The following is a 12,586-nucleotide window of genomic DNA, read 5'->3' on the forward strand; positions in this document are numbered from 1 at the left end:
CGTTTGGTGTTAGCTCTGACCCTTCCTTCCACGTTGGTTCCCTCGAACGTTCTTACCCCCAGCGTCAGAAATGACATTAGAATTAGCTGAGTGCTGATGTCGCTCCTGTACCACCTGTCTGGGCCCGTCGCCTCATCTCCTTGCGCACGTGCGTACAGTTCCTAAAAGTTCGTGTGTAGGATGCGAGTGTGTACGACCAAGGAGCCGTCACTTTTCTGTTCTAAGTGCATTCTCCTTCCCCATCACTGCCCACAGCGCGAAGTTGCAAGGCTCCTAATAACTTACACTGTATTTTCCGGGAGCTCAGAGGAATGGGCGCACCGAGGTAGATGTGAAAAAATCAAATATAAACATACGTTGTTAAAATTCTGTGATCCTTAAAAGCAAAACCTCTGGTCTCGTCTCCCCTATCCCTGATTATTGCTCACCAGAATAATCACCTTTCAACATTTCGAGCTATTTCTTCTGACGCCTGTTTCTGTATTTTTAAATAATAGGCATATTTTGCTATTTCTTGTGTTTTTTTTTTGTTTGTTTTTTTTTTGGTCTAGATAGTATCTATTGACTCCTTCTATGGAAGAAGAGGATTTATATCTCTAGTATAACACTCCCCCCAAATAATTTCCCTTCCTGCGGCTAATAATATTTACATGAAAAATAATCAGTTAATTGGTTACATCATTAATTTACATTATTTACATCATGTTAATGTTATTCTTGCTAATAGTTACATTATTGCAAACATTAATGCAATATTGCTTATATTATTAGGACTAGGGAGTTAGTTGTACCTTGTACAATGACTTGAATCATCTGTTCAGAGGAAAGGAGGCTTTTTAAAATTAGTAATTCCAGAAGGGCGAGTCATTTTTTCCAGATGATGGGCATCCATTTCTAACTAATGAAGACAAAACAAAGCATCATCTGTGCCCAGACTGGATCTTTATGTTTAAATTTATTTTCTTAGACTCCCCCCTCCCCAACCCCGGAATTAATTTATTCCCTCATTCAACCCATATTAAATTTCTTCTATGCTTCAGTCACTTTTCCAGAAACTGGGGTGCAGAGGTGAACAAAAGACAAAGTCTGTGTCCCCTTGGGAGTTCTAGGTTAGGGGAAACAGATAGACAAATGAAAGAAAAATATATCAGGGATTAATAAATACGTCGAGGAAAGACAAAGTAGGATATGGAGAATAGAAAGTGCTGGAGGGAGGTAGCAGAGACTGCTAGCTCTTTCCCAATGCCATTCTTGTCCCAACCCCTCTTAAAAAAATACTAATAGAACCCAGGCAGCTTGGTGCATCCGCGTGACTTAAGTCCTGGCCAGTGGGATGTTTTAGCGCATTTATGACCTACTGTAAGTGATCTTAAAGTTGTGTAGGAGGGGTTGTTTTCCTCTTTGCCTTTTTCTTATTTCTGCCTGCTCGAATGTGGATGTAATGGTTTGAGTTCTTGGTCTTTGAGGTAGAAGCCACATGCTGGGGATGGCAGAACAACAAGAGAGAAGCAGCCTAGGTTCTGACACCAAGGAACACCATACTAGGAGCCCTGGACTGCCTGTCTCTGGACTTCTTCCACAAGAGAATTCATCTTCTAGTTTAAGCCACTGCTATGTGGCTTACGTCTATGATCTTAATCATGGGAAGGTGACTATTTTTTTATTTCTCTTTTTCATTTGTTTCTCTTCTTTTCCTTATACTTATTAATCACCAGATTCTTTGCCAAAACTCAAAATGATTAAACCTGTTAATCAGTTTATCAGTTTCATCTTCTAGAGATATCTTTCAGGAGTCTTTTCTCTTGGTCCAGTGTGGACTAAGCGTTCTCTAAGGTGGCCCTGTAGTAATTCTTGGATCTCCTTTCACTGATCTCCTGGGGAATCTCATTTGCCTTGTGTTGGACCTCATTTTTCCAGGATCTTGCATCTTGTTTTTTCCTCCTAATTTTAGGAGACAGCACATGGGACTTAAACTTTTGAGACTTGCGTCTCTAAAAATGTCTTTATCAACCTCCTTAATTTATAGTTTGGGTGGGTGTAAAATTCTACACTGAAAATAATTTTTCCTCATGTTTTTAAAGGCACTGCTCCATTGCATTATAGTTTCTAGTGAAACATTCATCACGTTCTGATTCCTGATCCTTTGTATGTGACTTATTTCTCTCTGGAAGCTTTTATGTTTTTTTTGTTTTCCCTAATTTTCTGAAATTTCACAATAATGTTCCTTGGGATAGATATTTTTTCATACGTTGTGTCTCACTCAGTTGACCCCCCTCAATCTGGAAACTCTTAAATTATGAAAAATTTGTAATGTTTCTTGGATTTTTTTTCTTCCTTCTCAATCTCTGGAACTTCTTTTGTTCAAACATTATGCCTCCATTTGAACCTCTAATTTTCTTTTTCCTCCTAATTTTTTAATCTTTCTTTTTTGCTTTTTTCGGGGGGTGGGTCATGAAATGTTCCAATTTTATTTTCTAACTCATGTAGTAAAATTTTAATCTTCTAATTTCCATTGTTTATGTCCAAGAGCTCCTTTTTACCCCTTTTTCCAGAATGTTTTTTTCCCCACTCTCTTCAGAAATATTAGCCTCTTTTTGTTTCATGGGTTCCATATTTCTGTCTCTCTGGGGACATTGATTATAGGTGTTTTCTTTTTAAATATTGTTGTTTTAAGTCTTCATTTGAGTTTTATTTTGTTTTCTATTTATTTTTTCTGTCTCTGGTACTGGAGTTTTTCCTGAAATGTTTTTGTATTTGTCTCTCAGCTCATATTTTGAAGTTGGACTATAAAAAAGCTCTGTGAGTATGGGCGGGTCTTGCCAAATAATGGGCTTTAGTGTAGGGTGATCTGACTGGGCAGTTTCCTTCAGTAGATGCCCATCACCCCACTGTTATTATCTATAAGTTGTTTCTATTTTTGTCTAGTCAGTTTTCTCAGCAAGGAAACTTCTGGTGTCCCACCTGTGAGGTCTAATCTTTGTTGCCAGGTTCTTGAGGCTAAAGAGAGAAGGAGGCCAGAGATCTCAATATTTGGTAGTACCTTTCAAGAATATATATAATATATATATACATACATACATATATATATATCGTTTAGGCTAATTTGCTGTTACAGATTGACACCAAAAGCGTATTATGACTCAAACACTAATGAATTTTATTTTTTATGAGAAACCAGAGTGCATTTACCTACTTGGCAGGCAGCTCTTCTATACATGATAAGGACCAGACTTCTTCCACACTGTGGCTTGGCCACCCCCTAGGGCCTCCTCATTAACTGCATCCAACCAAGAGAAAGATAGAGGAAACTTCCAAGAATATTTCCAAAAGGAGAATGCTTACAAGATAGGAGTAAAATTTATGGCTACAACTTAGAATTAGGTAAACATTGTTAAGTACTGTTAGGTGCCTAAGGCAATCTCCTATTTATTTTCTCACAGGTTTTAATTATCCTCAAAATGCTATAAGTTAAGTGAAAAAGGTGAGATTTTGAGACATTAATTTCCTCAGGTTCACTGCTGCTATGTGGCCCAGCCAGGACCACTTTTTAATTATTGCCATCTGGTCCGATGAGTGTGAAAGTGCATTTTACACTGTACGTAACAAATAGGTATCAGTTAAAGGGTGGAGGAAATTATATGAGGTGGGGAAAGGCAAGGATCCACTTGATGATGTCTCTGCTTGGTTTTGTCCAAAGGTCAGCCTCATCAAATCTGAAGAAGGAAGTGGGAGAGATGGATCCAAAGCTGGCCCAGCTGCATAGGAGGGCAGCAGCTCTACGTGTAAACTCCAGATGCTTGTACTTTGGTGACATCACTGGTAAGTACTTTCTTTGTGCTGCATCATTGTGTGGCCACTAGGTGGTGGTATAAACTAGTTTCCTTCATTAGGCTTCCAGTAGTGTGCGCTATTTTTGTTATTTTTAAGTTCCTGTAAGTTAACCTGTAGGTATTTAGAGTGGAGTTGTCTTACAGTTCTTCTTTTTTTGTTATATGGTATTATGTATTAAAGAGAAAAATTTCAGTAAAGATGAATTACTTTCAAAACTTTTATGAGTTACTTTATTATTAATATATATAAATGGTAATAAAGTAACAAATTTTCATTCAGTGTTTCTTAGCAAGTATCTTACTCATATCAGTGAATATGTATTAAGCACCTGTTGTGTGTTGAGTATTGAATTAAATGCTGTGGGGAAGGAAAAAGACTGGATACCTCTTCTTGAGATTGTCAATGTCTTGATATTTCTGTATCAGCCTCTTTGCTGCTAGCCTTCTTAGAATTAGTAGGAAAGACTTGTGAGCAGCCCAGTATTTCATATAATATGAATTTATTTAATGCTGTTTCTATTAACAAAATAAATTGTTTTTTATTACTAAAACACATAAACATATGAGTTTAATATATATCCGTTATATACCTTTTTAGATATCCTCTGTTAATTGGCTTTCTTTATGTTTTGCATTTGAAAGTGAATTCTAGTGCCAATGACATTTAAAAACCTGTCAATAATAAAAGCAATTATTTCCTGAAATAGGCTTGGCAAGTCTATTCCTTTGAATAATCCTTGTGCCTCACAATTGGAGTTGGGGGGAAACATTTGGGGGAGGTATTTCTGGACCTTTTGCTAATTGTTTTGGATTTTTATTATGAAATATGGCTGATTTCTTTCCTAGGTGTAAGTTTAAACACCTTTTACCTTTAGGCACTAGTGCGCTTAGTCTGTGACACGTTTTTCCATGAAGTTCCTCTTTCAAATGAACACACATTATCTGATGCTCTCCAATGGAATTCTCTTCCTCTCTGCAAGTTATCATAGACACCTACTAGCTGAGTAATCAACTCACTTTTTAATCTGTGTTAGCTTTACCTGACCATCTTTAATTGCTTTTGCAGCATCTTTATAATTTGTTATTTTAAAATTTATTCTCAATATTGTATTGCAGGCCAGAGCATTAATGTAAGGGGCTTGTAGGATGTATCCAAACCCAGGGGGCCTATTGGCTCTTCTGTCCCTTGTTAGGTCCTTCAGGATATAGTTTAGGATTTCCCCAAATACACTTTATGATTGAAGCTCAGATGTCCCTTTATCTCTTATGAAGGTTGACAGACACATAGCTTATGGGAAATCAGCATTATTCAGATTAAAATTTCTTCTGAAAAATGTAAGTTGACTTCTCAAGATAGCTTAATAGTGTAAGGTAGAAGTGGGTTTACTAGAAGTGGGGTTACTAGTTCCATTACTAGAAGTGGGCTTCATATTCAAGGTGATTTTCTTCTTATATAGACACTGAATATTAAGAAATATGGTTCCCAATTTTCCTACTACCTTGGTGTCATCAGAAGTTCTCACTCAGCACAAAATAAAACTAAAACTAGTTAGTGAAAAGTCATAACTTTACAGGCTGCTTCAGTATAATTCCTGTTTCATAGTGTTTTTCATTGAATAATGGTCCTGAGCCTGTAAGTGTTTTGGAATGGAGCCTGTTGGTAGATTTATGTGACTAGAGTCTCATTTGTGATTACCTCTTCAATGAGAGCTAGGCCCTCATTTGGCTGGTTAATTCTTTCCTCTTTCCTATCTAGCTGCGTTTCTCATTTTTAAACGGGTTTTAATAAATATTGATTATTCTCAAATCATATATCCTATTCCTGTCCACCTCTCTTTCAGAGAATGTTGGTGATACCTATTTCACAGACAAGAGAACATCAGATTCTAATGTACCTGATATTTCATAGGAGCTGTTATATATATTACGTCATTTACTTATCTCTTTCTTACTTATTGTCTTTCATTTCACCTTGTGAGGTTGATTTTCCATTTCATAAATTAAAACAAAAACAGCAAACAAGAAGCTCAAAGAAGCTAAGTGACTGACAAAGGGTAACAAAATGAGTAGTTTAGAGCTGGTTCACTCATTTTAATTTCTCTCCTATAATCCAGTGTTACAGGATACCATAACTTAGTTATTGATATTTAAGTGTTCCCATATGTTTATTTTATAAATAATGCTTCAGTGAATAACTCTGTGTGGATCTCCTTGGTCATATACCTGTAAGTGGAATTAATGAGTCAACTTCATACTTTTTGGTAGATTTTTAAATTGATTTATAATTCCTACTGTCAGTGAATGGGATTTCCTCTTTCTCCATATTCTTGACAGTTCTTGTAACGGTTTAATATTTTCGTATCTCTTGGCTGAGAAATATCTCGTTGATTTAATATACATTTCTCTGATTTCATGTGAATTGAGCCTCTTTTCATAATTTTATAGTCCATGCTGTTTTCCTTTTCTTTGAGGTCCTGTTTATATCCTTTGCCCTATTTTCTGTTATGTTGTTTATCTTAGTAATCTGATAGCTTAAAAAAAAAATCTGGATACTAATCCTCTTTTGTTGTATTTGTTACTGATATAATCTTTCATTTGTGTTAATATTTAAACCTTCCTAATGATGCATTTTTGCCATATAGATGTTTCTAAATTTGAATTAGTAGTTTTTTATGTTTTATGGGCTCATTTGAGATAACGCTTTTCCTATCCCTGTGTATGAAGACATTTTCCTGTAGATATTTTACAGTTTTGCTTTTGGCATTTGATTTGTCTCAAATTTGTTTTGGTCACAGTGTGAGGTGGAGGTTTAATTTGATCTTTATTTTTCCCTTTAATATTAGTAGTCCATTACCAAAGCACAATTTATTAAATATTTCATCCATTCCCTACTGATTTGCAATGCCATATTAAGTATCATTTATTTAGGATATAAACTTCCACATATGCCCAGGCTATTTCTGAATACTCTATTTCTTTGACATATTTATGTTTACTTGTACCAATGCTATGCTATCTGAATTATTGTAGTTTTATCATCCATCTTAACATTTAGTACAGTAAATTTGTAGCTCTTATTCTTACATTTTCTTGGCTATTCTTGGTCTTTACTATTCAAGTTGAATTTGGGGGTAAACTTAAGAAATTAAAAAAAAATCCTAATTTCATTTTGATTGAAATTACACTAACTTTATAGTGAAATTTGGGATGAATTGATGTAGTTATTCTTGAATTTCTTAACATGAACAAAATAAAGCTCCCCAATTTGTGGGGGTTTTCTTCTATGTGTTTTAAAGAAGAGTTATACTTTTCTTCGAAAATTCCCTACACAGATTTTATAGATTTATTTGTGAGCACTTTATACTTTTGTTGGTGTTGTGAGATGCTTTTTAAAGTACATTTTCTAACCAATTATAACTGCTGCACAAAATACTACTGAATTTTGTATATTGATCATGTATTTAGAAGTCTTGCTAGATCCTCTTATTCATTTAAATTTTAAGATTTTCCTTTTATAGATTTTTTTCTTACTTCCTATGTAGACAACCTTATTTTCAGTAAATAATGATAATTTTGTTTCTCCCTTTCCAATCTTCATACCTCCTCTCCTTCCCTTCCTCCTTCTCTCCCTCCTGCCCTTTTTTCTCCCCTTCCTTCCGATTTTTCTCTTTCTTTTCTTTCTTTGCTTTCTCCCTTCCTTTCTCCTTCTCTTCTCTCTCTTTCTCTCTCTCTCTTTCACTGGGTAGGATTTCTGTGCAATGTTGAATTTGTTTGGAACTTTAAGGGAACTTGTTATAAGTTTTTTGATAAATACTCTTTATCAGGTTAAACGAGTTTTTTTTCTGTTTTTAGTTTGCTAAGTTTTTAATTTTTAAAAAATTGTGAATGCCTATTGAATTCAAAACTTTTCCTGAATTTGCTAAAAACATATTTGTTTTTATTCTTTAATTAATATTGTGGTGAGTTACATTAACATATTTTTATAATGTTAAGACTTCCTTACATCCCTGGTATAAACCCTGCCTAGATGTTAGGTATTATTATTTTGTACATTGTTAGATTCTGTTTGCTATTATTTTATACAGAAATTTTCTGTCTATGTTTGTGTGATTGGCTCATAATTTTTCCTTTCTCATATTGCCGTTCAGTTTTCATTTCAGTGTTATTTCAGGCTTATAAAAAACAGTTGGGCGAGGTTCCCACTCACTTTTTATGTTTTATGAAACAATTTGCATATGATAAGGGCTACCTGTTTTTGGAAAGTGTATTAAAAGTATCCAGGGAAATGGGATGGGCCTGGTAAAATTTTAAACTACTGGTTTGGTCTTTACCTGTCTTCGGATTTTTTCATTTCTTCTTTTTATAAATCTTTGGGTGGGATTCTTAGTATATTAATTTTTAATCTTTCTTTTTTCTGAATTTTATTTTATTTTTTTATACAGCAGGTTCTTATTAGTCATCCATTTTATACACATCAGTGTATACATGTCAATCCCAATCTCCCAATTCATCACACCACCACCATCACCCCCTGCCGCTTTCCCCCCTTGGTGTCCATACTTTTGTTCTCTACATCTGTGTCTCTATTTCTGCCCTGCAAACCAGTTCATCTATACCATTTTTCTAGGTTCCATGTATATGCGTTAATATACAATATTTGTTTCTCTCTTTCTGAGTTACTTCATTCTGTATGACAGTGTCTAGGTCCATCCATGTCTCAACAAATGACCCAATTTCATTCCTTTTTATGGCTGAATAATATTCCATTGTATATATGTACCACATCTTCTTTATCCCTTCGTCTGTCGATGGGCATTTAGGATGCTTCCATGACCTGGCTATTGTAAATAGTGCTGCAAAGAACATTGGGGTGCATGTGTCTTTTTGAATTATGGTTTTCTCTGGGTATATGCCCCATAGTGGGATTGCTGTGTCATATGGTAGTTCTATTTTTAGTTTTTTAAGGAACCTCCATACTGTTCTTCATAGTGGCTGTATTAATTTACATTCCCACCCACAGTGCAAGAGCGTTCCCTTTTCTCCACATCCTCTCCAGCATTTGTTGTTTGTAGATTTTCTGATGATGCCCATTCTAACTGGTGTGAGGTGATACCTCATTGTAGTTTTGATTTGCATTTCTCTAATAATTAGTGATGTTGAGCAGCTTTTCATGTGCTACTTGGCCATCTGTATGTCTTCTTTGGAGAAATGTCTGTTTAGGTCTTCTGCCCATCTTTGGATTGGGTTGGTTGTTTTTTTAATATTGAGCTTCATGAGCTTATATATATTTTGGAGATTAGTCCTTTGTCCATTGATTCGTTTGCAAATATTTTCTCCCATTCTGAGGGTTGTCTTTTTGTCTTGTTTATGGTTTCCTTTGCTGTTCAAAAGCTTTTAAGTTTCATTAGATCCCATTTGTTTATTTTTGTTTTTATTTCCATTACTCTAGGAGGTGGATCAAAAAAGATCTTGCTGTGATTTATGTCAGAGTGTTCTTCCTATGTTTTCCTCTAAGAGTTTTATAGTGTCTGGTCTTACATTTAGGTTGCAAATCCATTTTGAGTTTATTTTTGTGTATGGTGTTAGGGAGTGTTCTAATTTCATTTTTTTATATGTAGCTGTCCAGTTTTCCCAGCACCACTTCTTGAAGAGACTGTCTTTTCTTCATTGTATATCCTTGCCTCATTTGTCATAGAGTAGTTGACTATAGGTGCATGGGTTTATCTCTGGGCTTTCTATCTTGTTCCATTGATCTATATTTCTCTTTTTGTGTCAGCAGCATATTGTTTTGATGACTGTAGCTTTGTAGTATAGTCTGAAGATAGGGAGTCTGACACCTCTCACTCTGCTTTTTTCCCTCAAGACTGCTTTGGCTATTCGAGGTCTTTTGTGTCTCCATGCAAATTTTAAGATTTTTTGTTCTAGTTCCATGAAAAATGCCATTGGTAATTTGATAGGGATTGCATTGAATCTGTAGATTGCTTTGGGGAGTCTAGTCATTTTCACAATATTGATTCTTCCAATCCAAGAACATGGTATATCTCTCCATCTGTTGGTATCATCTTTAATTTCTTTCATCAGTGTCTTATAATTTTCTGCATACAGGACTTTTGTCTCCCTAGGTAGGTTTATTCCGAGGTATTTTATTCTTTTTGTTGTAGTGGTAAATGGGAGTGTTTCCTTAATTTCTCTTTCAGATTTTTCAACATTAGTGTATAGGAATGCAAGAGGTTTCTGTGCATTAATTTTGTATCCTGCAGCTTTACCAAATTCATTGATTAGCTCTGGTAGTTTTCTGGTGGCATCTTTAGAATTCTCTATGTATAGTATGTCATCTGTGAACAGTGACAGTTTTACTTCTTCTTTTCCAGTTTGTATTCCTTTTATCTCTTTTTCTTCTCTGACTGCCATGGCTAGGCCTTCTAAAACTATGTTGAATAATAGTGGCGAGAGTGGACATCTTGTCTTTTTCCTGATCTTAGAGGAAATGCTTTCAGTTTTTCACCATTGAGAATGATGTTTGCTGTGGGTTTGTCGTATATGGCCTTTATCATTTTGAGATAGGTTCCCTCTATGCCCACTTTCTGGAGAGTTTTTATCATAAATGGGTGTTGAATTTTGTCAAAAGCCTTTTCTGCATCTATTGAGATGATCATATGGTTTTCATTCTTCAGTTTGTTAATATGGTGTATCACATTGATTGATTTGCATATATTGAAGAATCATTGCGTATCTGGGATAAATCCCACTTGATCATGATGTATGATCCTTTTAATGTGTTGTTGGATTCTGTTTGCTAGTATTTTGTTGAGGATTTTTGCATCTATATTCATTAGTGATATTTGTCTGTAATTTTCTTTTTTTGTAGTATTTTGGTCTGGTTTTGGTAACACGGTGATGGTAGCCTCATAGAATGAGTTTGGGAGTGTGCCTTCCTCTGCAATTTTTTGAAAGATTTTGAGAAGGATGGGTGTTAGCTGTTCTCTAAATGTTTGATAGAATTCACCTCTGAAGCCATCTGGTCCTGGACTTTTGTTTGTTGGAAGATTTTTAATCACAGTTTCAATTTCATTACTTGTGAGTTGTCTGTTCAGACTTTCAATTTCTTCCTGGTCAGTCTTGGAAGGTTATACCTTTCTAAGAATTTGGCCATTTCTTCCAGGTTGTCCATTTTATTGGCATAGAGTTGCTTGCAGTAGTCTCTTAGGATACTTTGTATTTCTGCGGTGTCTGTTGTAACTTCTCCTTTTAAATTTCTAATTTTATTGACTTGAGTCCTCTCCCTCTTTTTCTTGATGAGTCTGGCTAATTGTTTATCAATTTTGTTTATCTTCTCAAAGAATCACCTTTTAGTTTTGTTGATATTTGCTATTGTTTTCTTTGTTTCTATTTCATTTATTTCTACTCTTTATGATTTCTTTCCTTCTGCTAACTTTGGGTTTTGTTTGTTCTTCTTTCTCTAGTTCCTTTAGGTGTAAGGTTAGATTGTTTGAGATTTTTCTTATTTCTTGAGGTAGGCTTATATAGCTATAAACTTCCCTCTTAGAACTGCTTTGCTGGATCCCATAGGTTTTGGATCGTCGTGTTTTCATTGTCATTTGTCTCTAGGTATTTTTTGATTTCCTCTTTGATTTCTTTAGTGATCTCTTGGTCATTTAGTAACGTATTGTTTAGCCTCCATGTGTTTGTGTTTTTTACGTTTTTTCCCATATAATTCATTTCTAATCTCATAACATTGTGATCAGAAAAGATGCTTGATATGATTTCAGTTTTCTTAAATTTACCAAGGCTTGATTTGTGACCCAAGATGTGATCTATCCTGGAGAATGTTCCATGCACACTTGAGAAGAAAGTGTAATCTGCTGGTTTTGGATGGAATGTCCTATAAATATCAATTAAATCTATCTGGTCTGTTGTGTCATTTAAAGCTTCTGTTTCCTTATTTATTTTCATTTCAGATGATCTGTCCATTGGTGTAAGTGAGGTGATAAAGTCCCCCATTATTATTGTGTTACTGTCGATTTCCCCTTTTATAGCTGTTAGTAGTTGCCTTATGTATTGAGGTGCTCCTATGTTGGGTGCATAAATATTTAGAATTGTTATATCTTCTTCTTGGATTGATCCCTTGATCATTATATAGTGTCCTTCCTTGCCTCTTGTAACATTCTTTATTTTAAAGTCTATTTTATCTGATATGAGTATTGCTACTCCAGCTTTCTTTTGATTTCCATTTGCATGGAATATCTTTTTCCATCCCCTCACTTTCAGTCTGTATGTGTCCCTAGGTCTAAAGTGGGTTTCTTGTAGACAGCATATATATGGGTCTTGTTTTTGTATCCATTCAGCAAGCCTGTGTCTTTTGGTTGGAGCATTTAATCCATTCACGTTTAAGGTAATTATCGATATGTATGTTCCTATGACCATTTTCTTAATTGTTTTGGGTTTGTTTGTGTAGGTCCTTTTCTTCTCTTGTGTTTCCCACTTAGAGAAGTTCCTTTAGCATGTGTTGTAGAGCTGGTTTGGTGGTGCTGAATTCTCTTAGCTTTTGCTTGTCTATAAAGCTTTTGATTTCTCCATCAAATCTGAATGAGATCCTTGTCTGCTAGAGTAATCTTGGTTGTAGGTTCTTCCCTTTCATCACCTTAAGTATATTATGCCATTGGCTTCTGGCTTGTAGAGTTTCTGCTGAGAAATCAGCTGTTAACCTCATGGGAGTTCCCTTGTATGGTATTTGTCATTTTTCCCTTGCTGCTTTC

This window comes from Globicephala melas, chromosome 6 (genome assembly GCF_963455315.2).
Source record: "Globicephala melas chromosome 6, mGloMel1.2, whole genome shotgun sequence".
NCBI lineage: Eukaryota > Metazoa > Chordata > Mammalia > Artiodactyla > Delphinidae > Globicephala > Globicephala melas.